Consider the following 25,471-nt stretch of genomic DNA (forward strand, 5'->3'; position numbering starts at 1 on the left):
AACTACAAAATTAGCCTGGCGTGGTGGTGTAATTCCAGCTACTCAGGAGGCTGAGGCAGGAGAATCGCTTGAACCCTGGAGGCGGAGGTTGCAGTGAGCCAAGATCGCGCCACTGCACTCCAGCCTGGGCAACAAGAGTGAAACTCCGTCTCAAAAAAAAAAAAAAGAAAGAAAAGAAAAGAAAAGGAGAAACTAGCAGAGAATGTTCAGATCCCAGTCCCTAAGCCTGGCCAGCCCCATAGACTCCGCACCACATGGAGCAGTTTCCCCAGCTGGAAAGAGCCCCACTCAGCCCAGGAATCTGAAAGGCAATGCGCCTCTGTAACCACGTGGGGGCCCCCGTCCAAGGCGTCCTCCATCCCCAGCCTCTTAACGACATTAAATTTTTATTTTTCTCTCCTTGTTTAAAAATACTGTCCTTGTTATTGCAAAATAAAAACATGAATTGGGAAAAGGCCTGTGAGCTATTAAACTGCTTAGTCTATGTTGATATATGTATGCTTCCAAACTTTCAAAACTATAGATATATATAACGTTATATATATACGTTATATATAGAGTATAACGCTACATATGATGTCATATATTGCTTTAAAGTGTTAATTTCAAAACAAAGACAGGATTGTTTTGGACAGGCTTTTTCTCTTAATTATCTCTTTCTCTTAAATATCTCTTTTTCTCTTAAAGTATCATGAACATCTGTCCATACCAAGTTCTTCCCCAAAATGTTCAATGATGGTATTGCGTTCCATTGCTCATGCCATTAAAAAATATTTACTGTAATAAATACATGGTAGAAAATGTTAAGTGGCATCTACCGGTATATTCCTATTGTTCGAAGTATTTATTCCACTTCAAACACAGATGGGGCGTGAGTTACAGTTGCCCCCCGAAAACAGCCCAAACCTCCAGGCCCAGGACCTTAGGCGGCAGAAGTGCCTGTTCGGGCGCGCCAGGGCCCAGCTGGGCGAGGGGGCCACACTGCCCAAGGTCACCGGGGAGGGCCCTGCCAGTGCACCGGGGCCAGCGCAGTGACTGCGCGCGCGCACTCGGCAGTCGGGGGGATGGGTGAGGGGTCGGCCAGGGGTCGCGGGGTCAGCGCCGGGTCGCGGGCCAGGCGGGCGTCGCGCCTGCAGTTCGCCTCCGGAGCTGCAGGTGGGGCCGTGCGGCTGCCTGCCTCCAGGAAGCCTCACGTGCCTTAGTAGGCCGCGCCGGCTCCCAGGATACAGCGTGGACCTGGCGGGCGCTAAAGGTGTTGGCGCGACTGCGGGCGGCGCCAGGCAGGGGTAGCCAGGGAGGAGCGGCGGCGGGGGCAAGGCCGGGCGGGCGCAGTCTGCGGAGAGCACTGGGAGCCGGGATCTGCGTGGCGCCGCGCGCAGCACCGCGACGACTTTCTTCGGGCCGCGACGGACAGCGCAGGGCCATGGAGGAGGCGGCCGCGGCTCCGGTAAGGGCGATCAGCGCGCGCACGGACTTGCGGCCTGGGTGCCCCGGGCGACCCGGGCCCGGCACATGGGGGCTCCGGCTGTCGGACCGTACTAACGCGCCTGGGGCTCCGGGGAACCGGAGCGCGGGGTCCGCTGGGGCCTACTGCGCCTGCCAGCCGGGACCCCCACTCCGGGCCGAGCCCGAACGCTGGCGGAACGGTTGTCCCCCGCCCCGGGCCGCCCCACGCCAAGTTCCTTGGCCCCTCCGGGGCTTCCTGCACCCGCCCCAGCCGCTGTACCCTACGTCTGCGTCTCCCCACCCGAGGCTCCTTTCTCTGCCTGGCGCTTTGCCTGTGGGTCCTTCCCCAGCTCCTCCCAGCGGCTTAGTGGTACCTGGGAGTTGTGCGGCTTCGAATCCGCATACACCGACACCCCTTACGTGCCCAGCTCCCCGGGGTCGGCGCGGAAGGGGATATAGAGCCAGGTACTGCACCAAGCCCTGTTGAGGCGATAGTCTGTCCTTCTGTCCTCACAGCAAGCCAGTGGGATGGGTACTGGTGTTAATCTCTGTCATGCAAAAGAAAAACCCGGGGCCTAGAGAAGTTAACTTGCCCAGGCTGGCACACCTGGAAGTGTGAAAAGACACACAGTGGCTGTGTGTTCAAGGACCAAGCAGACAGGTACGCGGGCAATAATTGTGCAAAACAGAAAGGGGTGAGTGCTGGCGCCCAGCTGGAAACTTGCGGTAGGCTCCGGGGGAAGGAGCGTCAGGGGGCCGCCTGGTACCGCCGTCCACCCCTCCTGGCCTGATGCTCTCCTGATGCTCTCTGCCTCTGTGATTTGAGCCGGACTTTTAAGGAAGGCTAGGATTTCAGGCCCAGCTAGACCCGTGGTGCTTTCAGGGAGGGAGTAGTGCCTGGGCAAAGGCGCAGAGAGACGGGACAGTGCAGGGCGTGTTCTGGAACAGAAGAGAGTCCATGAGCCTGGAGAAGATGGTTTTGGTTTGGAGGCAGTGGGAAATGAGTCCGCAGAGAGAGACTAGGAAGGGGCCTGCATGGCTGGACTTCATCCTGCGGGTGAGGGATCCGGCTCCTCTTACCATCAGCTCCTCTCAAGCAAAGAGTTTCAGCTCCCCTGGCAGGAGTCTAAGGACAGCCCCATATACTCCAGCCACCTGTCAGTAAGAAGCTGGGCTGGAGTGAGCAGCGCACAGTCGCCACCTCCCACCACATGGTGTGAAGGCCTTGCACAGGGCTTCCTGGCCCCATCAGAATTGTAAGAAAACCATGCACCTTGTTGTCCATCTGTAAAAGACTAATATTTTCTTAATAGAGTAGTTTATGCAGAGGTCCCTTTCATGCCACACAAAGACCGTAATAATGCTTGTGGAGGATGGGGAGGATTTCAGTGGATGGGGAGCTAGTGACCAGTTGAAAGGAAGCTTCTGTAGTAAACTCTTGGCGTTTGACTTTACGTGGCAGGGACTGATCTAAGAAAGGAGAGGTGAGGGAAGGAACAGTGGCCTTAGGTGGAGGGCGGACTCAAGCCCAGAACCAAGCCAGCCCACCTGGGTACTTGCAGGACCACCTACTCCTTGAGAGCGGGACTCCCACCCACATTGGGGTTTTCACCTAGAAACAGTTCAGCTTGTCCAGAACCTCCCAGCCTTGAAGACCCCTTAGAGTCCTACCTTCTTTAGGTCCTGCTTTCCTTCAAACAGCCAGTCAGGCCCTTTAGTACTGTCCTGGACAAGTTTTTTTTCTGCCTTTGCTCAAACTCTCCTTTTGTCTCTATTTTTTGAGGTGTCCATCCACGTTCTAGTTCTCAGTGACTTTCTCTAAGTGAATCCACACTGGTTTCTAGTAGCCACTTATTCGTTTTCCAAATAATCGCCAACCTTTTGTTGAGGAATTATTTTGCAGATTGTTGTAAGGAGGTGTTGATCCTTGGGCATGGATACCAGGAGCTGCTCTCTGCCCTGTAGGTCCCATTTTCAGATGTGGGTGGCTCAAATAGTCCAGCTCCCCACCCAAGGCAATATGTGCTTGTTCTTCCTTGTCCCCAGCTGCCGGTCACTGATACGCCATGTGAATGTTTCCAAGGACAGGGAGGCCCCTTATCTCTAATTAAGATGGTTTTTGCCCATATATAAGTGTAACTTTGTGACATATGTCCATTTTCCTCACCAGACTGTATGTCACCACTCCTGGTACAGCTTCAAAAATGATAGAGGCCATCATTTTTACCTTGAGCGGGTGGGAATTGGGAAAGAGAAAGAATCTTGTATGGCTCATGCAGTGTCAAAAATCTCTGGACTGATGGAGATTTGCAGTCATGGGGATTTTAGCTTGTGGGGAGGGGCAGATGGGAAGGGGACAAAATGAGACTATCCTGGGGGAAGAGGAACTGGCTATTAGATTTTTATGTTTATTAAAAAGGGACAAAAAATAAGCAGTACTCTTGTTTGTGCCATTTCAGTGAATTGGCTGTGTTTTTTTTGTTTGTTTGTTTGTTTTGCTGCATCATCGTCAATAGACAGTTCCTGTGTAATCGTAAGGGGAGGTGCAGGCTGGTCTATAGTAAATCTGCATTTAACCATTTCCCCACTAAAATACCAAGCAATGCTAAGTCATTATGTACGTAGCAAAATTGCACTGAGTGCCAGGCTTGGTTCAAGGGCCGTGATATGAAAAGATGCAATACCATGTTCAGGGAGCCCACAGTATAGGCGTGGGTAGGAAATGACTGTGTAGGGTGGTAAGCACCGTGAGAAGGGTCTGCACTGTGCTGCAGAGGCCTGGAGTAAAGGCACCCACCCAGACATAGACCTAACATACCCAAACAGGTGATTGCCAGCCTGAGATCTGGCATGTGGTACAGGATAGCCCCACTTGTCCACTAATATTTTCTTAATAGAGTAGTAGAGCTCCCAGCCCAGCTCCCCCGTGCCTAGGGAAAGAGGGGCTCAGTGAAGACAGTGGATGGAATGAATGACGCCGGTTTCTCTTGTGTTTCTGAAAGATTTCTCCGTGGACAATGGCAGCCAACATTCATGCCATGGAGAGGAAGATTGAACGGCAGGCTGCTCGCCTACTTTCCCTAGAAAGTCGAACTGGGATGGCCGAGAATTAGCTGGCCGACTGCGAGAAGACAGCCAAGGAGTTCGGGAACCAGCTGGAGGGCAAATGGGCCGTGCTGGGGACTCTACTGCAGGAGTACGGGCTGCTGCAGAGGCAGCTGGAGAACGTGGAGAACCTGCTGCGCAACGGTAACTTCTGCATCCTGCGGCTGCCCCTGGGCAGCAATGGGGAGTCCCCCAAGGTAGCCCTGGGGCATCCTGGGGTTGGGAAGGCCACGGGACCGAGACTGTGAGCATGTGGGTGAGCGAGTGTGACACTTGTGGTTTCAGGTGCCCATGGCCTTTGATGATGTGGCTGTGCAGTTCTCTGAGCAGGAGTAAGGCAAGCTGGAGGACTGGCAGAAGGAGCTCTACAGGCATGTGGTGAGGGGCAACTGTAAGACGCTGGTCTCTTTGGGTAAGGCCTGACACTCATTATGGGATTTTGGAAGTCCCTGTACTTCTCTCTCCACATGGTTGTTTTCATGACAGTGATATGTAAATCACCAGAAACGTTGACCTTGAAAGTTGTTACCTCCTGTGAAAGATGAGCCCTGGGTGATGGAGTTAGAAGCTCCCTTCGCCCTGTGCGCAGGGCCTCAGAATGCCAAGCTGGGAAAGGTGGTGGCTTCCCTCCTACACAGGCCTGGGATGTGGACCTTTCTATTGGTGCTGACTTGGAGCAGGGAAGACCCCACCTGCTCTCAGAGCCTGTGTGTAATCGACTCACATTTGAGAAAGACTCTTTCTAATTCAGTCTTCTCCTACAGACGTGCATGGCCCTTACGGCGACATGCCTCGAGGTCAGTGGAGAACATGGGCCAATGGTGCTTCTTGCAGCAGACATTTTCTTCATCCTCAAAACTACTCTTCCCTCATTTTTTTGGGCTACTGCTCTCTGCTCTCTTTGTTTGATCCTGCCCAGGAAGGGCCTGGACTGTGTTTCTTCCTGGGCTCATTTCCTCTTCTAATTTCCTCTCTGTGACCCTGGAGCCAAGGGCAGTGAGGCCTGTTAGAAAGGACAGGAGCAATCGCAGACATGAGGTTGTTTCGTCAGCACAAGTGCACTGCTGTGTCATATGCACACTCTGCGGCAGTTTCTTCAGCCCGGTACTGTTGACATTTGGGACCAGGTGATTCTGTGTGTTGGGGGCCATCCTCTGCATTATAGGATGTTCGGCAGCAACCCTGGCCTCTACTCTCCAGATGCCAGTCACCTCTCCCCCAGCCCTGAGCACGACAACCAGAATTGTCTCCAGACTTTGCCAAATGTCCCCGGGGAGCAAAATTGCCTGTGGTTGAGAGCTACTGCTCTATGACAAGAGATTTTGTTTCTAGATCATTGTTGGTTTTCTGGGCGGACTATCCCCAGCTCTGACTGGAACGTGACAAAAACTGACCTTCTGTCTTTCCTCAGACTACACCATCTCCAAGCCCGAGGTCCTCTCCCAGATTGAACAAGGGAAGGAGCCCTGCAACTGGCGCCGCCCTGGCCCCAAGATTCCAGATGTTCCTGTGGACCCGAGTCCAGGTAAGGGCTGGGAGAAGGCCAGGGAGACATCAGGTGATGTAAGGGAAACAGAGATGGGAAGGCCAGAAAGTGTGTGATCTTTCCAGAGAGAGCCGAGGAGACACATAAAATTTACATGTTTTATGTCTGAGTTTTTTATAGTTGAGTTTTAACCTCTAATTTATTCAACTAATGCTCCAGAAACGAATACTTTCTATCAGGGAAACAGGTGGCAAACCTAATCTTTTAGGAAGAGACAGAGGCAGGGCACAGGATGAGGGGAGGGAGAGGAGGACACTAAGAGGGAAGGCAGGAGCATAGTGGACCCTTGAACAATGCAGGGGCCAGGGGCACCAGCCCCCAGTCCCAAGCAGCCGAAGATCTACATCTAACTTTAATCTCCAAAAAGTTAACTAATGATAGTCTCCTATTGACCAGAAGTCTTGATACTATGAACAGGGAATAGCACATATTATGTATGCTCTTGTATTGTGTATTATATACTTACTGTAAGCTAGAGAAAAAATGTTATTAGGAAAATCATAAGGAAAAGAAAATATATTTACTACTCATTAAGTGGAAGTGGAGCATCATAAAGGTCATCCTCCTCATTGTCATCTTCAGATTGAGTAGACTGGAGGAAGAGGAGGGGTTGGTCTTGCTGTCCCAGGCGTGGCAGAGGCAGAAGAAAATTAACTTATAAATGGGCCTGCGTAGTTCAAACCCATGTTGTTCAAGGGGCAACTGTGTATTGAAAACAAGATTAATTCAAAGCTTTGCAAAGAGTCGGCATTGCTTCTGAGAACCAACGTCTAATTTATTTATTTATTATTTATTTTTGAGAGGGAATCCTGCTCTTGTCTCCCAGCCTGGTGTGCAGTGGCACGATCTCAGCTCACTATAACCTCTACCTCCTGGATTCAGGCATTTCTTCTGCCTCAGCTTCCCGAGTAACTGGGATTATGGGTACCCGCCATCATGCCCAGCTAATTTTTGTATTTTTGTAGAGACAGGGTCTCACCCCCAATGTTGGCCAGGCAGGTCTTGAACTCCTGACTTTAGGTCATCTGCCCACCTCTGCCACCCAAAGTGCTGGGATTGCAGATATGAGCCACTGCATCCGACCTCAGCCTTAATTTAAGCCAGTAGCAGTTGTAGAACATACACCCCTTGGTCAGCCTTATGGTTTGGTATGATTAGAAGCACACATTATTTAAGGTGAATCTGATTACCAGAAATCAGTGTCTCAGATTTCCCTGGAGCCAGTCAGCACCTTTGAAAGTTAAGGAAGGACAGGTGGGCACAGGAGAAAAACCAAATTCCTAAAATGAAGACCTGCTGGGTTATTTGACCATGGAGACCACATCTCTGCAAGGCTCGACCCCTGATTCCTCCAGAAGACCCGCCCTTGACCGTCCCACCCGCCTTGGTTTTACCTTTCGTCTGACACTGAGAAAGGTGGTGTTCCGCAGAGGCCCTCCTGTACTGCACTTGTGTGAGATTAAACGCATCCCCCATGTTCGTCATCTCATGTCAGTCAGATTTGCACTTTCCTAAGGGCAGAAGCATGTTCCGAGCTGGCCGCTTGCCAGTCGTCATCAGGACATTCACAGTTTCTCAGGGGAACCCACCCCCGATAGTTAATATGGGTTCTTTTCTATTTCCCCAAGTGTCTTGGCTGGTCTGAGAAATAAAGGGAAAGAGTACAAAAGAGAGAAATTTTAAAGCTGGATGTTCGAAGGAGACATCATATGTCGACAAGTTCCGTGAAGCTCCCTGAGCCATAAAACCAGCCAGTTTTTATTAGCAGTTTTCAAAAGGGGAGGGAGTGCACGAATAGAGTGTGGGTCACAGAGATCACATGCTTCACAAGGTAATAAAGTATCACAAAGCAAGTGGAGGCAGGGCAAGATCACAGGACCACAGGATGGGGCAAAATTAAAATTGCTAATGAAGTGTCGGCACACATTGTCATTGATAACATCTTATCAGGAGACAGGGTTTGAGAGCAGACAACCTGTCTGACCAAAATTTATTAGGCGGGAATTTCCTGTCTTAATAAGCCTGGGAGCGCTTTCGGCTTGGGCTTCGACCATAAAAGATGGCAGCCTCCAACGGGGCCATTTATAGACCTACCCTTAGGGTGCATTCTCTTTCTCAGAGATGTTCCTTGCTGAGAAAAAGAATTCAGTGATATTTCTATTTGTTTTTGAAAGAAGAGAAATATGGCTCTGTTCCGTCCGGCTCACCGGCAGTCAGAGTCCAAGGCCATCTCCTTTGTTCCCTGAACATTGCTGTTATGCTGTTCCTTTTTCAAGGTGCCCAGATTTCATATTGTTCAAACACACATGCTCTACAAGCAATTTGTGCAGTTAACACAATCATCACAGGGTCCTGAGGTGACATACATCCTCCTCAGCTTATGAAGATGAAGGGATTAAGAGATTAAAGACAGGCATAGGAAATCACAAGGGTATTGATTGGGGAAGTGATAAGTATCCATGAAATCTTCACAATTTATGTTCAGAGATTGCAGTAGAGACAGGCGTAAGAAATTATAAAAGTATTAATTTGGGGAACTAATAAATGTCCATGAAATCTTTACAATTTATGTTCTTCTGCCGTGGCTTCAGCTGGTCCCTCCGTTTGTGGTCCCTGACTTCCCGCAACAACAGTTTAGTTCCACAGGTGCAATTTGAGAATCTTCTAGGTGTCATGGACAGTGCTGAACGCTAGAGAACAGAAAGACGGCTGAGAACACATACTATTGGGCTGGAAAAGAGGGTTACAACCCATGGGCGTCCAGCTTCCTAGCCTGGGTGGGAGGTTCTGGGTGGGTGGGTTTCGTTGTATTCACACCGTGTGTGGAGGCTTCCCTCACTTCCACAGCATCATTAAACGAGAGTAAAGAGGGGTCTGGAAATATGCTGGTTGCTGGTAAGACCCCGTAACACTCTTTGGCTACATCAGATGTTCAGCAGCATCCGTGGCCTCTACCAACCAGTAGACAAGATGAGGAGACAAACTCCACTGTCCACCTTGAGCCTGTCGGCAGGGATCCTGTGTGGCCTTTATCCCTGTCCCGTTTATCCAAGGAGCTGGGAATCACAGCTCATCCCTCGCCACATTTGGCCTGGCCCATCCCCTTATAAGACCTCACCTCTTGCACATCCCTCCACCAAGCCTTGTGGGACTCAGGGCTCAGCAGACCCGCCAGGTCCTGAGTGTTCCCTGCTTGGACTGAGCTCCAGGGGACTGCAGCCCTCTGAGTGCTTGTCATTCTCTTCCCTACCTCCCTCTGAGCCCAGGCCCACCAGGGACAGGGTCCTCGCCTCTCATGATTGCATCTCCCCCAGCCTCACTCCCTCTCTAGAGACCCCACCTTTGGGTCTCAGGCCTCGTCTTTTTTGCTGTTTCTGCAGACTTTCCCTCTCTTCTCGTCACTCCCTGCCCTTACTCTTGGCCGTGGCAGCCTACTTGCGGATGGTCCTGTGCCCCTCCACCCATCCCATGGCCATCCATGACTGTGATGACAGTGACTGCACCACACCTCCATCTCCATCTCCAGCACACCACTCCCCGGCCGCTTCCTGCCGTCCCTTCAATTCCCTGTCTTGTGTCCTGATTTCAGCAGTTTCCAGTCTTTCAAGACCTGCAAGCCATCGACCCTGCTGCCTTTTCACTGCCCTCACCCCTCATTCCCCTCCATGTCCACCATTGTGGTCCCCCTTTGCACACAGCGTCAGTGCCCTTGCCCCTGTTTTGTTCATTGTATCCACCTGATGAAATCTATCAGTATTCTGCACCTGCAGCCAAGCAGCTGCACGTGACTGCAGAGAACCGGGTAAGCTGGCTGCTGGTGTCACATGACATCCATGACCAGTGACTTCAGTGGGTGCTCTGCCACGCGATTACACTGTGTTTCCCTAGCCCAGGGGCCGGCCAACTGTGGCTGAGGGCCAAATTTACCACATCTGTTTCTGTATGTCCCACAGCTGAGAATGGTTTTATGTTTTAACCCGCTTTTTTTTAATTAAAGAGAAATACGCCACTCACTTGCACAGCCCTCCCCATGCCGTCTGCCTGCACCTGTGCCCCCTTCTCTGCCTTCATTCCTCTGACTGCTAAACTGTCAACTCTCCAGCCAAAGCCCCCCTTCCACCTGGCGCTACATCCCATCCCGTGCCTCCTCAAGGGCAACACAAGCAATCCTGTCTTGACCTCGGGGACATCTGCGCTTGCTGTCTCCTGCCCCTTCCCTCCCACTCTTTTACCCCTTCCACCAAAACCTCTCCAACCTCGGTTACCAGGGCCCTCCGTGGTGCTGAATGGTCTGTCTTCTTACTTGGCCTGTTGATAACACTTGCCATGTTGCTCACTTTCCTTGCACCTGCCACCCACCTTCACTACTCTTTCTTCCCTGGTTCCTGTTGCCCTGTGGAGCCTCTCAGCCCCAGAGCGCCCTTGGTTCTCACACCCCCTCTCTACTCCTTGCATTTCCTCACTCCCATTGTCTCCCAGGGTCTTGGGGCCACACGTACTGTCTAGGAATGTGTGCCTCGAACCTGGATTTTTGCCCCAGATTCCACACATCTAGCTGCTTGGCCTGCATCTCTACCTGAGTGTCTCATAGACTTCCCCCTAAACATTCCCAGAGCTGAGCTCCTGTCTTCTCTGAATAGCCTGCTCTTCCCACATTCTCCCCATCCCAGTAAATGGCAGCTCCATCCTTCCATTTGCAGTGAAAACCTGAGAAGTCCTCTCTGACCTCCTCCTCCACACCCCCATCCACTCCACCAGAAACCCTATTGGCCCTCCCTGCCAGGTTTGCTCAGAGTCTGTCCACGCCTCGTCCCCTCCACTCTGACGCCCAGGCTTATTGTCTCTTGCTGAGGTTGTCACCAGCCCTTCTGCTCCTGCCCTGATCCCCGAGTCTCATCTCAGCCCAGCAGAGTGATCCCTTTTAGACCCAATCCTGGCTTTCCATCTGACCCGCACCATTGGCTCACCTCCGCTTTTCTCTCACACTCTGCCCAGCTGCACCATCCCCCTTGCTGTCCCTTGCGCCCTGTGCCAGGGCCTTCGCAGTGCCCTCTGCTGGGAGTGCTCCTCAGGCAAATCCCACCTTCAGGCCTTTCCTGTCATCAGTACTGCAGCCCCTCCCCACACAGGACTCCGGGCCTCCTTTTCTGCTTTGGGTCTTCCATGTCAGACAGCGTCGTGTAATATATATGTTTCCTATTTATACATTTATCTTAGGTCTCCCTCATTAGAATGTCAGTTTCAAAAGTACAAAAACTTTTTAACTGTTTTCTTCATATATTCATTCTAGGCACCTGGAATATTGCCCAGCATAGAGTAGGAATTCAGTAACTACTTGCTGGATGTATGCCATGCTTCGTCATTTAAAACGTGTGTGTGTGTGTGTGTATGTGTGTGATGTAAGTTTGTGAAATAATGGATTTTTGATACCATTTTGGTCCCCCAGGCCTCCCTAGGGCAGCCACTTGTCCTGAATTGTCAGTGTTTATCCTTTCTATCCACTTTTTTTTTTTTTTTGAGCCAGAGTCTCGCTTTGTTGCCCAGGCTGGAGTGCAGTGGCACGATCTTGGCTCACTGCAATCTCTGCCTCTTAGATTCAAGCGATCCTGCTGCCTCAGCCTTTGGAGCAGCTGGGACCACAGGCGCCGCCACCACGCCCGGCCAGTTTTTTGTACTTTTTGTAGTGACAGGGTTTCACCGTGTGAGCCAGGATGGTCTTGATCTCCTAACCTCGTGATCCACCCGCCTTGGCCTCCCAAAGTGCTGGATTAGAGGCGTGAGCCACCGCGCCCACCCTCTATCCACATTTTAAAACATCTACTGTGTGCATTGGTAGTTGTGAACAATCTATGGATTTTTGTGTTTTGAAACATTACATAGATGTCGTTACATTTATCACTCATTCTTATTTCAGACGCATCCATGATACATGTAGATCAAGTTCATTCCTTTTAACAGATGCTTAATATTCCAGAAGCAACTATATTGTAACTTATTTTCCATTCCTCCACTGATTGGCACTTAAGCTTTTTCTGATTTTTAAGCTCACAAGCGATACTGTAGTGAGCGTTCTTGGGCCTGCCTCTTTATGCCCCTGTGGGGATGCTGCTCCAGGAAACAGACCCAGCAGTGGCCTCACCACATCATAGGCTGTATTGATTTCGTTTCTGCTGTTGCCATATTGCTGTCCCCAGGTGTACCCCAGGGCCACTGGGTGCTCCCAGCAGCAGCTATGAAGAACCTGTTTCCTTACGTCTTTGCCCAGTTTCTATAATTACATTTCTGCCAACCTGATGGGGGAGAGATCCTGGTCCTAATTCAGGATACTGGAGGCCTGAGCTTCAGGGCTCAAATAGATTTCGTGCCTGGTCCTGGCTCTGCTAGTTGTGCTGAGCTAATGGTTTGGGGCCAACATGGACTGGGTCCCCTCTGCTAAGGTGTCTCCCTTTTAAAGGCAAGGACTAATAAGTGAGGAGAGGGACGAAGAGAAGACAGTTGAAAAAATGTAGGACAAGGCCCAAAGTAACCCCACTGTGCAGAGGGTGAAAGTGAAGTGGAGAGAGTATGGGAAGTAGGTTAGAGAAGATAAAACTGAAGTAGGAGAGAAGGAGAGAGGAAGCTTCCAGCTGTAAACAGCAATTCTCCAAATTGTTGCCCCACACAGAGACTGAGGAGGAGGCTGCAGGATTCTAGGCAGGAAAGATTTCTAGAACTCCTCTGATAGGTCCATGGGGAAGGACAGGGTAAGTTCAAAGCCAGATAGAGGTCTGTCTGGATGAAGTCAGTTGCCAGTGGTTCACTGAAAATGATGAGAAATTACAGTGTATATTAGATCCTTGGGCCTGGGAACATAGGTGAAACAGTGTCAGTCAGGAAGGTCTAAACAGATAAGAGGGCACATTTTGGGGGCAGAGCATCTGGCTGCATGTCAAGTAGTCCCTGGTTCAAGACGGTGACACTTGTTGCCCCTTCCTTTCACTGTGCCCACATGTTTTCAATCACTCCGTCCCGTGTCATGTACCAGTGACCCCAGATTTCTCAGATTCTCCACTTCAGCACTTTTCCATGGATTGGATCCTGTCTTCTGGTTACTAACTTTTATCTGACACATCGTGGGATTCAGCGAATGGAGGATAAGAGGAAAGAAGAGGAAAGGAAAAGGCAGTTCAACTCCTACCTCAGAGTGTTGAGTGCAAAGAGGCCCTTTATCATGAACGTGGATTCTAGTCATGACTTGGTCATTAATCAGGTGTGTTTTGTTTGGGCATGATTTTAAATACTGTCATTTTTCTAGATCTGTACCATGTAGGGGAGCACATTAAACCAGTAGCTCCAAACCATGAGTCAGAATGCTGCAGGGAGTTGGTTAGAAGCACACATTGTCCCTAGGTCCTTTCCCAGAGAGTCTGGCTTAGGAGTCCTCAAGTGAAGCTCAAGAACGTTGGCTTTTACCCAGCTCTGCCCAGCCCAGCCTCACCTTTAAAGGGTCTGTTGAGCAACCAGTTCTTTGAGTCCTGCCCTTCTCGGCAAGTTTGAAGGATGTCCTGGCTGCAAAACCTCAGTGATTTTAATGTCCCTGCCTTCAGTCAGACACTGGAGGAGGAAGGAAGCTGGTTGTTAAGTAGAGCTGGCAAGCAGGTGTGGAGTAGGAAGGGGGTGTATCGTGACAAAGGAAGTACACATCTCATGATGGTGGCAGTCAGGGTGTGGCCATACAGGTTTATAGTTCTTACTGGAGACAGGCAATTAACTGGGGGTATAGCTCAGGGGTAGAGCATTTGACTGCAGATCAAGAGGTCCCTGGTTCAAATCCAGGTGCCCCCTCCCTACTTTCTTATGGGGTGATCAGACCCAGCACCAGGTCGTGGGGTCGGCAAAGTCCGGCAGAGTCAAAGGAATGAGAAAAAGACAGTTGGAGAGAGAAAGTGGGACTCTGGGGGCCATCGCTAGTGTGGAGGCTGGGAAAGCCCAGAACTCTGGGAGCCCATGCTATTTATTGGTGCTCAAACAAACAGGTGGTGAGGATGTGGGGGTGGAAAGGAAACAGTGTATCAAGTGAAGAGAAACAGGATAATGGAGTGCTAGAAGCAAGGAGCCAGCAAGTCTAGCCAGACATGCAAGCCCTGCCTCAGCTTCTCTCCTAACACTCGGCTTTTCTCCCAATATCTTTTCACTTGCTGATCACAATAGGATGTTCTACTCTTAGCTTTTCTTCAGCACATGGATTCATTCTGCAAAGGAGGAGAGATAGGAAGCAGGTCAGGTCTTCACTAGAAAGCCTCCCCTGACCCTAGAAGCTCTAGAGAAACCCAATTTCTTGAAGGCTAAATCAGTGCCAGGTCTGGCGAGAACTCTTTTTTTTTTTGCACATCCCAAGCCTCTTCATTTGGGGAATTCACAATTGTGTAAGTCTTGGTGGAAGACAGGATCCTGTCTCTGGTTAAGGAAAAAACAAGGTCAGATAATGTCCTCTCCCTGACTGTTGGTTTTGTAAATGAGGGTTCCTCAGAGAAAACAGAACCAATAGGGGCTGTGTGTGTGTGTGTGTGTGTGTGTGTGTCAGAGATTTTAAGGAATTGGATCATGCCATTGTGGGGGCTGGCAAGTGTCGTGTCTCCAGGGCATGGCAGCAATCTGGAGAAACAGGGAAGAGTTGAGGTTGCAGCTCCAGCCTGAAGACAGCGTGGAGGCAAAATTCCTTCCTAAGGGGACAGCAGACCTTTCCTCATAAGGTTTTCATCTGATCGGATGAGGCCCACCCACATTTTGGAGGGTAATCTGCTTTACTCGAAGTCTGTAGATCGAATGTTAATCACATCTAAAGCATACTTCCACAGCAGCATCCAGATTGCTATGGACAAACATCTGGCCACCACGGCCTAGCCAAGTTGACACATTCAAGGAAAAAAAAAATGTTTTTTTGAGACAGGCAGGGTCTCCCTCTGTCACCCAAGCTAGAGTGCAGTGATCTCCACTCACTGCAGTCTCCATCTCCTGGGTTCACAGCCTCCCAAGTAGTTGGGGCCACACGTGTGCACTACCACGCCCAGCTAATTTTTGTGTTTTTTGTAGAGATGGAGTTTCACCATGTTGTCCAGGCTGGTCTCAGACTTCTGAGCTCAAGTGATCCACATGCCTGAGCCTACCAAACTGCTGGAATTACAGGCATGAGCCACTGTTCCCTGCTGACACATAAACCTAACCAGCACACTTGGGAATGGCTTCAGTTTGGCCAACTATATTCCCCTAAACAAGACTATGAATGTTGAATAAATCCTACATAGAGGCAGGGTGAATTTGGAATTCATTGTGGAGATGGCAGAGCTCTGGCAATGGCAGTAGGGCCAGAGGCTGCAGCCAGTGTCTGTTGTGGTGGCAGTGACGGCTTCCAGGCCAGGGTGGGCTGAGGTCCTGCCTGGTTTGTTTCTGTTTGTTTGTTTTGAGACAGAGTCTCTGTCTCTTGCCCAGGATGCAGTACAGTGGCACGACCTTGGCTCACTGCAACCTCCGCTTCTGGGGTTCAAGTGATGCTTGTGTCTCAGCCTCCCAAGTAGTTGGGACTACAGACACCCACCACCACACCCAGCTAAGTTTTGTATTTTTAGTAGAGACGGGGTTATGCCATCTTGGCCAGGCTGCTCTCAAACACCTGACCTCGTGATCCACCCTCATCAGCCCCTCAAAGTACTGGGATTACAGGCGTGAGCCACTGTGCCCAGCCGGTCCTGCGTGTTTGATAAGCCTGGCTCTGCAGGCTTCTCTGAGGTACATGAGCTTCTTGCCATCCTGTGAGCGATTGCCCCCTGTGTCTACAGTAACCTTAGATGACGTCTTTAATTAAAGTACCCTTACCGGTACTAGGGATGTGTAACAAGTGATTACAGAAACGTGAAGGGAATGTGGATTGGGAATCTGGCACCATTAAACTTGAAGGTAATGACAATCTAAGTAGTTTGGGGGGATAGAAATCCAGAAGCTCACGTCAGACTGTAGAAAAGTTGAGTAACTTTTGCCTGCAGTTCCATCAGGACCCATTTGTAGTTCCCAGATTATAAATGGCCTCTGTGCAGGATGGCTGGTCCTACCAGTTTAAAGAAAGCAAATAGCTCACGTGTTACCCTATATGATCTGTCCTACGTGGGTGAAACTCAGGTCTTAGGCCGGGCACGGTGGCTCAAGCCTATAATCCCAGCACTTTGGGAGGCCGAGACGGGCAAATCACGAGGTCAGGAGATCGAGACCATCCTGGCTAACACGGTGAAACCCCGTCTCTACTAAAAAATACAAAAAACTAGCCGGGTGAGGTGGTGGGCGCCTATAGTCCCAGCTACTCGGGAGGCTGAGGCAGGAGAATGGCGTAAACCCGGGAGGCGGAGCTTGCAGTGAGCTGAGATCCGGCCACTGCACTCCAGCCTGGGCGACAGAGCGAGACTCCGTCTCAAAAAAAAAAAAAAAAAAAAAAAGAAACTCAGGTCTTTTTCTGACTGTATAACAAAACTCTCTGATCTCCTGCCACCAAATAACTGAACTAGCTGAAAATGAGAGCCAGGGCTGATCCCCGTGGCTTGCCAAACTTTGATGTCCATGGAATCTGCAGCTTCCCCCAGTCTCCCAGCTGAACATAGGTCAGCGATTAAGAGGGTGGAACTTCAGGAATTCTAAGATGGATTTATGGGAGCATTTGGAAAACTTGATTTATCCCAAATCACCAACTCTACCTAATCTCCAAGCCTGCCCCTTCTTCCTGCCTGAAAGCCGACCAGCCCAGACGGAAGGATTTTCACTGCAAGAGATTGGTTTCCCCACTGCCCATTGTCCCTTGACCTACAGTGAGAGTAAGGTCTTAGTTGAGCCTGGGCACCAGTTGCTGGGAGGTGAAGACTCGGATACCAAAATCATTTCCAACTGGTTAATGTATGTCAGCAAAACTTCAAGACCGTGGGTGGATACAGATTACTGGAGTATTTCATAAAGTAGAAAGACTAATTTTAAATGAGTCTGAATTTTTTATTAAGCATATACCCAATTAAAATTCTATTTAAGATACCATAGCTGGAGCAGATGGGATAAAACTGTTTGCTCCGTGGGTGGACCTAAGCCTGGATTCACAGGAAGCCAATTCTAAATGCATTTGAGATACTAGGGATTTCTTGCTATAATGCAGGAAGAATCCATAGGCTTCAGGTGGTAGGTAAGTTAGAGGGGATTTATCACATACAACTTACCCTGGCTTAGAAAATACGTAGATGTGTGGAGCTTCTACATTCGTAAAAAGAATTCTGGTAGCTGTTCTCTGTGGACAGAGATGCTGGTGGGAGGGATGATAGCGGAAAGGGAGCCCCTGATTTCAGTGGGGCTAGGAGGATCCTGGGGTGTCAGAGTCCAAGCAGTGTGATACTTTAGCCCGAAGTGAAGTTTGGGTGTTATTCTCTGGTCTGTGCCATACAGGTCTTGGCTGTGACTCATCAGTGGTGAGGATTTTAGGCCTGAGAATGGGGAGCCCATCGTGGTCCCCTGGACGTGTAGATAGATCTGAGCTACCACCATAGCCGGCACAATGGAGGTTCCTTACCTCTGACCCATTCCCCAGGTCTGAATCTGCTCAAAGAACCTGCCTCCCTTGATGGGGAAGCCAAGCTTGAGAAAAGGACTCTGCCAAAATACCCAGTCATGGACAGTGAATCCTTCCGCCCGATTTCCCATATTAGGCCTTTCAGTCATTTGCCTGGAAACTACATGGGGAAGTGGGAAATATCCACCTAATTTTGGATTATTGGTGGCTCTGCTGCATCTGTGAAGCTTCTGGAGATCCAGTAATTTGGGTAACATCAGAACATCCCAGAAAAGACCACATCCTGCATCTTGCTTTATTTAGCTACCACCATCAGAGGTGGCTCGAGAGACCACAGTTACTACCTGTGGTGTGCTGCTCCCATGCAAAAGACTACAGACTGCAAGGTTTTCATCACATAATAATGAGATGAGCCTTAGAGGACAGACCAAAAGTTTCCAAACAGTTTACCCTTTACCTATTCTTATTTTTATTTACTGATTTTGGAATCTGACTCCAGCTTCCTTTCCCTTGCTGGAGCCCATGATCTGTATGTGTCTGCATGGAGGAGAGAGAAGAGGCTGATGGGATCAGGTCAGTCCTCTGGGAAGTCCCAGCTGACTTCCTCCATCATCTCGCTCCCTGCCCGTAGTCTCACAGAGCCTCCCAGAATCCTGCTTTTCCTCAATCCATGGTCTGGGTAGGCCAGGGTGTGAGTCTGCAGCAGCCCCAGATGGGAAATCCCGAACCTGAGGACACAGAGCTAAAGTCCAGGGTGCGGCACTCTAAGCTCAAAAATCTAAGCCCATTAGATTTCTCATGCCCATTGAAGGCGGGCATGAGACTGTGGCTGGTTCATGTACTCCCGTGCCACAGTGGAAGCTGGGTTCTGTGGAGAATACAGCAGGACTTAGGGACATGGCCAGCTTTCTCTTGGGGATCACATGGATGTGCCTGGGGAGATTCTGGAGAACTCTGCAAAAGTGCTGGAGTGGTACCCAGAGGGCTGGAGGAGGCAGGGGTCTGTGCCTTACAAACTGTAAAGTCTGTAAAATCATTTGAGGACTGTTGAGTCTGCACTTCAGAGATGCTATGGGTCAGGGATTAGATAGGCTGTGTCATTTTTCCCCCAAGTGGGTGGATTGGGTGGGGCTTATGACCCAGGATCAACTTTGGTGATTAAAAGCAAAACAGGGTAGGGGGCACCTGGATTTGAACCAGGAACCTCTTGATCTGTAGTCAGATGCTCTGCCCCGGAACCATACCTCCAGTCACAGGAGGGTAGTGTAATTAACACCATTTTCATGTGTTGACACACCAAGAGCAAGGCCAAGCTCTGCCAGTTTGGATGTCCAGGCCAGTTCTGTTTCTTTGAACTCCGGCGCCCTCCTGTCACTAATACTTGTTTCTCCATCATCACTTCTGTGTGCACCTGGCTGAGGACACCCTGGTGTCCTCATTGACCTTTATAAATGGAGAGACCCTTCAAGTCATCCAGAGAATTCTCTTAGTAGCAATTGTTGAGCATCATGTGAGGTGTGCTAGGCTGGGGACAGAACTGTAACTAGGTGACACCACCTTTCCCTGCCCTGAAAGGAGACCCAGTGGTTGTGTCTGGAGACTTGTATTTGACATAGAATACTGTTCGTGTTAATTTGTTAAGTGAAAAGCAAATTAAAAAAAAAGAAAAAAAAGATACTCAAACAATAAGTCTTTTAAAAATGTGGCACATATCCACCATGGAATACTATGCAGCCATAATAAAGAATGATATCATGTCCTTTGGAGCAACATGGATGGAGCTGCAGGGCATTATCCTTTGCAAACTAACACAAGAACAGAAAACCAAATACTGCATGTTCTCACAAGTGGAAGCTAAATGATGAGAACACATGGACACAGAAGGGGACACTACACACTTGCACTTACTTGAGGGTGAAAGGAGAAAAGATCAGAAAAAATACATATGCATAGTACATGGCTGACGAAATCATCTGTACATCAAACCTCCGTGACATGAGTTTACCTATGCGACAAACCTTCACATGTACCCCTGAACCTAAAATAAAGTTAGGAAAAAAAAAATGTCTACAGTGTACCATTTGTAGGAATTTATCCTTCAAAAATATTCCTATAATTGCATGAAGACACATATATGTGGAGATTCGTGGACAGCGGTTTTTAAATTCCTCACAGCAAACACTGGAGACCATCTAAATATCCATTGGCAGGGAACTGGATAAAACCAGGCTTTGTCTTCTGCCCTGGAGGGGATGAGGAGAAGGTGGAGATGCAGAGAAGCAGAGGATGCTGAGGGGACTCTATACCTTGGTCTTCTGAGTCAGGTAGAAAACAAGTCATCCAAAGAGAATCGAGGAGGTAAGGTGGGAATCATTACTTGGGAAGAAGGGCAAAGTGTGAACCAGGCATGGTGGGAAATGGAGAAGAGGTGAATTAGAAAGGAATGGAATCATTACTCATTAGGAGAGAGGCACTGGTTGAGGTCAGACTGGCATAGATTTGCAGTGGGACCATTTGTCTGGCTGTACAATTTACTCCAGCAAAGACTGGCTCCCCCAGAGCAAAGATGGGAAAGGCCAATGGCGAGTGTGTCCGCGGAAGCAGAAGGGCTCATGAGGGAGGTAGACAGACCACAGGCCAAGCCCTCAGAGGAGCCGGAATCATGACTGAGAGGCCAAACATGGGGTTCATAATAGGCAGGCAGATAGCTGAACCCCAAGGTGTCTCTGGGGTCATGGGAACAGAGAGAGGTAGACAAGATTAAGGTCAAAATGAGGATAATGAACCATTTTCTGTAACAGTAAGGACAAGTAAACATCAGAAGAGGTGTCATTGAAGGAGTTTTCTGATTCTAAGATCCCGAAAGAGAATAAGTGATGATCAAGTTTGGCTATGAATGCTGAACAACCAAAATAACAAAGGATTAAAGCAAAATGGAAAGAAGCAACCAAACCAGAAGCTTAAAAGCTACCACGTAAAAGTCCACAGCTAGGTGGTCCGGGCATGACTTTTCATAGGGTCAAGAATCCGAGTTCTCCTTTCTGACTGACTGTCTGGCTTGGCTTTCATCCCAGCATGCCATCAGCCATATTAGCATCTCATCGACCTCCCAGGCAGCAGGAGATGGAAAAGACAAGTCTTTGCTGTAGGGACACCCATCACTTTCACCTGCATCTCATTGACCAGCCTTATGCCTGTGGCCTTACAGCTCCAAGAGGGTCTGGGAAATGCAGATTTCCTTCTGGGAAGCCATGTGCCCAGCTGATAACCAAGAAGCAGAGTAGAAGATACTACTGGAAAATGCTGAATCTATGCCTCACCACACCCGTTGAGAGCAGCAGTGAGTGGAGTTTGTGTACGTTCGTAGAGGCAGTAGGATGGAAATCTCGGGAGGCCTTAGCATTGGAAGCACATTGCCATAGTGTTTGACATTCCTGAGGACAGAAGGAGAGGCAGGTGAGGAAAATAAGATTATTAGCCTGGTTCTAAAAAGATCTCGTTTGTGGAGTCCCGTATATCAGAGAAGACATGAATGGTGAGAGGAGAGAGTGGTGGAAGGAGATAGCTTTGAGAGAGGAGAAGCAGGGAGAGATGGTGGAGGAGCTGGGGTTTGGGGGGCAATGTGGAGAATGAGACTGAGAAGGTGACCCCACCCTGTCCATTCCAGAGGTTGAAGGGGAGGGATGGCTTCAGGGGAAAGCTGGCCTTCAGGTGTACAAGGATGGATAAAAAGGCAGACTTGCAGAGAAAGGCTAAGGAGGAAGGAGACTGTTTACAGAGTAACTGGAGGGCTGGCGGGCTTGGGTGGAGGGGCTGAAACAGTAGTGGGGATACAGGAAGGAGACTATCCCGAGAGACCATTTACACTAACAGAAGGCATTGGACGGCAGGGACGCGAAAGGGGCAAGTACCCAAGTTCTAGGCCAAAGCTCTAAGTGTTTGTAAAACTGGAACAGCAAAAGCTGCTTCTTAAAATCCTTAAGATTTTGTGGGTATCTAGTGGGCATATATATTTACGGGGTGTATGAACTGTTGTGAAACAGACATGCAATGTGAAATAAGCTCACCATGGGGAATGGGGTATCCATCCCCTCTAGCATTTATCCTCTGAGTTACCAATGCCACTTTTTAGGGGGGCGGAAAAAAGTACTAAATAAAAAGTTCACATATCTTGTTAACAAAAGGAATCTACTTTAATGAATAGGAAATTATGAAGCGCATCATTGAAAATAAAAGAAGCTCTGTTTTTCAGGCCACTACATCTTACATTAATAAGGAGAGTCACAGGATACAGAATATTTTCAACTCAGGGGAGTACAGCAAAGCACCATTTGCTAAATGATCAAATTAGAGCCTCAAGTGACACTACACTTGGCCAGGCTCTCTCTTCAGTGCCTGCTTCTCTGTTGTGTTTTCCAGCCATTCAGTGTAAAGATAGTAAGACTTTCTTGCTTTCAGATAGTTTTATTACAGGAACATTTTTTTAATCTATCTAAAATATAAACTACTGTTGTGTACAGAAATCTGAAGAATTATTAAATGTATTTTAGGTACTTTTTGAAAAGGTTCATAAAACATGATTAGTATAAGGAATACTAAAAATCATGAATTGGTGCTTCTGAATTCTATGCTGTATAGCTGAACCTGCATGAATGTTGAGATTTGTGTCAAAAAAGCTGTTTGTTGTCTAAAGCATAGGATGCCATGACATCCTCTAGTTTTTGAGATGGTTGATATAATTCAGTGATCCCTTCTGCAGAAGTTTGCTTTTAAAGCTTAACTATGACAAAAATTGCCTCTGATAGTTGGAACATCTGAACACAATATAGCACTTTCCTTATACTTCAACATGTTGACATTTAATCCTCTGCAAACCGTCTTGGCCTTCTAAGGGTTTACTCATTGAGTGACAGATCTTGGTGGTTTGTTTTGTAAATAGAAGACCAATACCACCCCATCCCAGGCAGAATGACTGGATCCAGAAGGGGTAAAATTAAGACAACTAGGAAATGCTGAAAGAGCCTTTGTTCCTGAGAGATGCTGTTCTGGTCCAGTTTTAAGTGCTGTCCACATAAGTGTGACATGAAAATCAATCTTGGGTCCCCCAAATCACCCAGCTAAAGGGAAAAGTCCAGCTGGGAACTGCTTAGGGTCAACCTGCCTCCCATTTTACTCAAAGTCACCCCTCTGCTTATGAGATAAATCTGTATCAGATTGCCTGTTTTAGAGAGGCTCATCAGAAATGCAAAAGAATGCAACCGTTTGTCTCTTCTCTACCTATGACCTGGGAGCCCCCTCCCAGCTTCCAGTTGTCCCACCTGCGCCTGGCATTGTCCCACCTTTCCGTACAGAACGAGTGTACATCTTACACATATTGATTGATAGCTCATGTGTCCCTAAAATGTATAAAACCAAGCTGTGCCCCAACCACCTTGGGCACAGGTTGTCAGGACTCGCCTGAGGCGGTGTCACAGACGTGCACCCGCAGCCTTGGAAAAATTAACTGATTAACTAATCCTAATTAACTGAGACCCTTCTCTAGATATTTGGGGTTCACCTAAGGATGAATAAGAAGAGGCAGAGTGGGAACAATGCAGTCTTGGGCTAAGGAGACTTCTTGGAAGCTCTGCTAAAGTGGGGTCTTGCCCTTCGCTACAGTCTAGAGCCCCCTGAGAAGCTTTCACCATGTCTGGGCCCCACTCTAGATGTTCTGATTTAATTGGTCTGGGGTGGGGCACGGGAAATGGCACTTTTACGGACTCTTCAAGTGATTCTAGTTTATACCTGGGGTAAGAACCACCACATTCTAGCCTCACCATTTGCTGGTTTCAGGAAAAAAAGAAAGAAAGAAAGAAAGAAAGAAATGTTTATTCTAGTGTCTAATAAGGAAGAAGTTAAAATGTGGGCACCTATGTAAAAATGTCAAAATTAAAAATGCGGAGGGGGTGTCTGGAATCGAACTGACGGCCTCTTGGTCTGCAGTCCAATGCTCTAACCCTGAGCTACACCCCCTCCTGCTGTTGTGGGGGTCAGTTAATGTCTTTGACTTGTGCAGTCACACCCAGATGACCAGTTACCTATGCGTTGCTACTTCATAATGGAAGCTCCTAGGAGCTGTCAGGCCTACCTCAGTGAAAGCTCATTGACCTTGTGCATAACAAGAGGCAGTTCCCCCTCCTCAAATACCCCCGTGCCTGTGTCTTCCCTGCCTTGGGTCCTTGGTTGCGGGCAGTACCCTGGAAAAGCACTGCCAGTGGCTGCTAGAATGCCCTTGAGAGTCAACCTCCATTACCTCTTATGGTGGGCACGTACAAGAGAAACTCTGTGTGACAGAGGTGTCTGTTCTAACACACTTAGTGACAGAGTTGGGCCTGGCTCTCCTGGTCCAGTGTTCCAACACAACTACAATCTAGGACAGAAGGTGATTCTTCCAACTTTCACTTCTTCAATTAATTTAATGGCGAATGATAGAGAAGGAGCGACTCCAAGAAATAGTGAGAAGTCGGTAGCAGAGTAGATTTCAGAATCCCCAAAAGCGTTAAGAGGGCCAACATTAACACAGTTTCAAGGACTAAAATATGTTGCTAGAGAACAACCCCACTTGACTCATTTTTGTCTTTAAGTGACAGGGTATTTTCCTGTCGTCCAGGCTGGAGTGCGGTGAAGCAATTATAGCTCACTTCAGCCTCCCAAGTAGGTGGGACCACAGGTGTGTACCATCATACCCCGCTAATATTTTTTATTTTTTTGTGGAGGTGAAGTCTCACTCTTTTGCCCAGGCTGGTCTTAAACTCCTGGCCTCAAGCGATCCTCCTGCCTTGGCCTCTCAAAGTGCTGGGATGAGAGACATGAGCCAGTGTGTCCAGCCTCCCACGTGACCTTTCTGATGGCAGGCAGAGCCCTGTCCCTTCTAGAAGGAACACTTGGAGTAATACTTGGGTTAGCTCCTTTTCACCTCCTCAGCTGTGCTAAGGCCCTGCTAAGGCTCTTGTCACAGGAGCTGGTAAACTGTCTCTTCAAACTGCCTTTCTTTCCTACTGGAATTTTCTCCTTTACCCACAGGCCTTTGCCTTGTAGTCCTGGGCACCTTCTCAGAAGGCAGCCAGCAGCCAGCCACTCCTCTCCGCTCCTGGCCCAACAACCTCAGGAAACACTGACTTCCGCAGTGATTTCTATGATAATGTTAAAATCCTCTGGCTTTCCCTTTTCTGCAGTAGGGTGGACTGCCAAGGAAGATGAGGAGGATTGATGAGCCTGCAAGAGCACAGCATTCCCCACTGGCAGGGCCTGGGCAGCAGCCTGGTGGGCGAATCACCTGAGGTTGGGAGTTTGAGACCAGCCTGACCAACATGGAGAAACCCCATCTCTACTAAAAATGCAAAATTAGCCGGGCGTGGTGACTCTTGCCTGTGATCCCAGCTACTCGGGAGGCTGAGGCAGGAGAATTGCTTGAACCTGCGAGGCGGATGTTGCGGTGAGCCAAGATCATGCCATTGCACTCCAGCCTGGGCAACAAGAACAAAGTCCAGAAAGTCGCAGGAGACCCTGGATATCGCTGGATGCTGGAGGCCCAGATGTCAGTAGTACAATGATGAATGGGCATTTCCAGGAGGAAGTCTTATGCCCCACCCGTGATGAGGAATCAGGAAGGAGACAGCCTTGCACAAAGGCAGATACAAGAAGGGCTAAGCAATGGCCGGGCGCGGTGGTTCACACCTGTAATCCCAGCACTTTGGGTGGCTGAGGTGGGCGGATCACCAGGTCAGGAGTTGGAGACCAGCCTGGCCAATGTGGTGAAGCCC

General features: G+C 49.1%; 2 long non-coding RNA genes, 1 other non-coding gene and 1 pseudogene across 3 annotated transcripts; all 4 read left to right on the plus strand.

Moving 5' to 3' along the window:
- The first annotated feature begins 1,070 nt into the window (after nt 1-1,070).
- LOC117072843 lies at nt 1,071-25,471 on the plus strand (annotated as a pseudogene).
- Nucleotides 11,832-23,533, plus strand: LOC117072844. Its single transcript, XR_004432970.1, has 2 exons — nt 11,832-13,346; nt 19,845-23,533. It is a non-coding gene; the product is annotated as an uncharacterized LOC117072844 (long non-coding RNA).
- On the plus strand, nt 13,850-13,921 carry TRNAC-GCA. Its single transcript has one exon. It is a non-coding gene; the product is annotated as a tRNA-Cys (tRNA).
- On the plus strand, nt 15,701-19,342 carry LOC117072846. Its single transcript, XR_004432972.1, has 2 exons — nt 15,701-16,249; nt 16,570-19,342. It is a non-coding gene; the product is annotated as an uncharacterized LOC117072846 (long non-coding RNA).

The sequence above is a fragment of the Trachypithecus francoisi genome, unplaced genomic scaffold, assembly GCF_009764315.1.
Source record: "Trachypithecus francoisi isolate TF-2019V2 unplaced genomic scaffold, Tfra_2.0 Lachesis_group4, whole genome shotgun sequence".
Lineage (NCBI taxonomy): Eukaryota > Metazoa > Chordata > Mammalia > Primates > Cercopithecidae > Trachypithecus > Trachypithecus francoisi.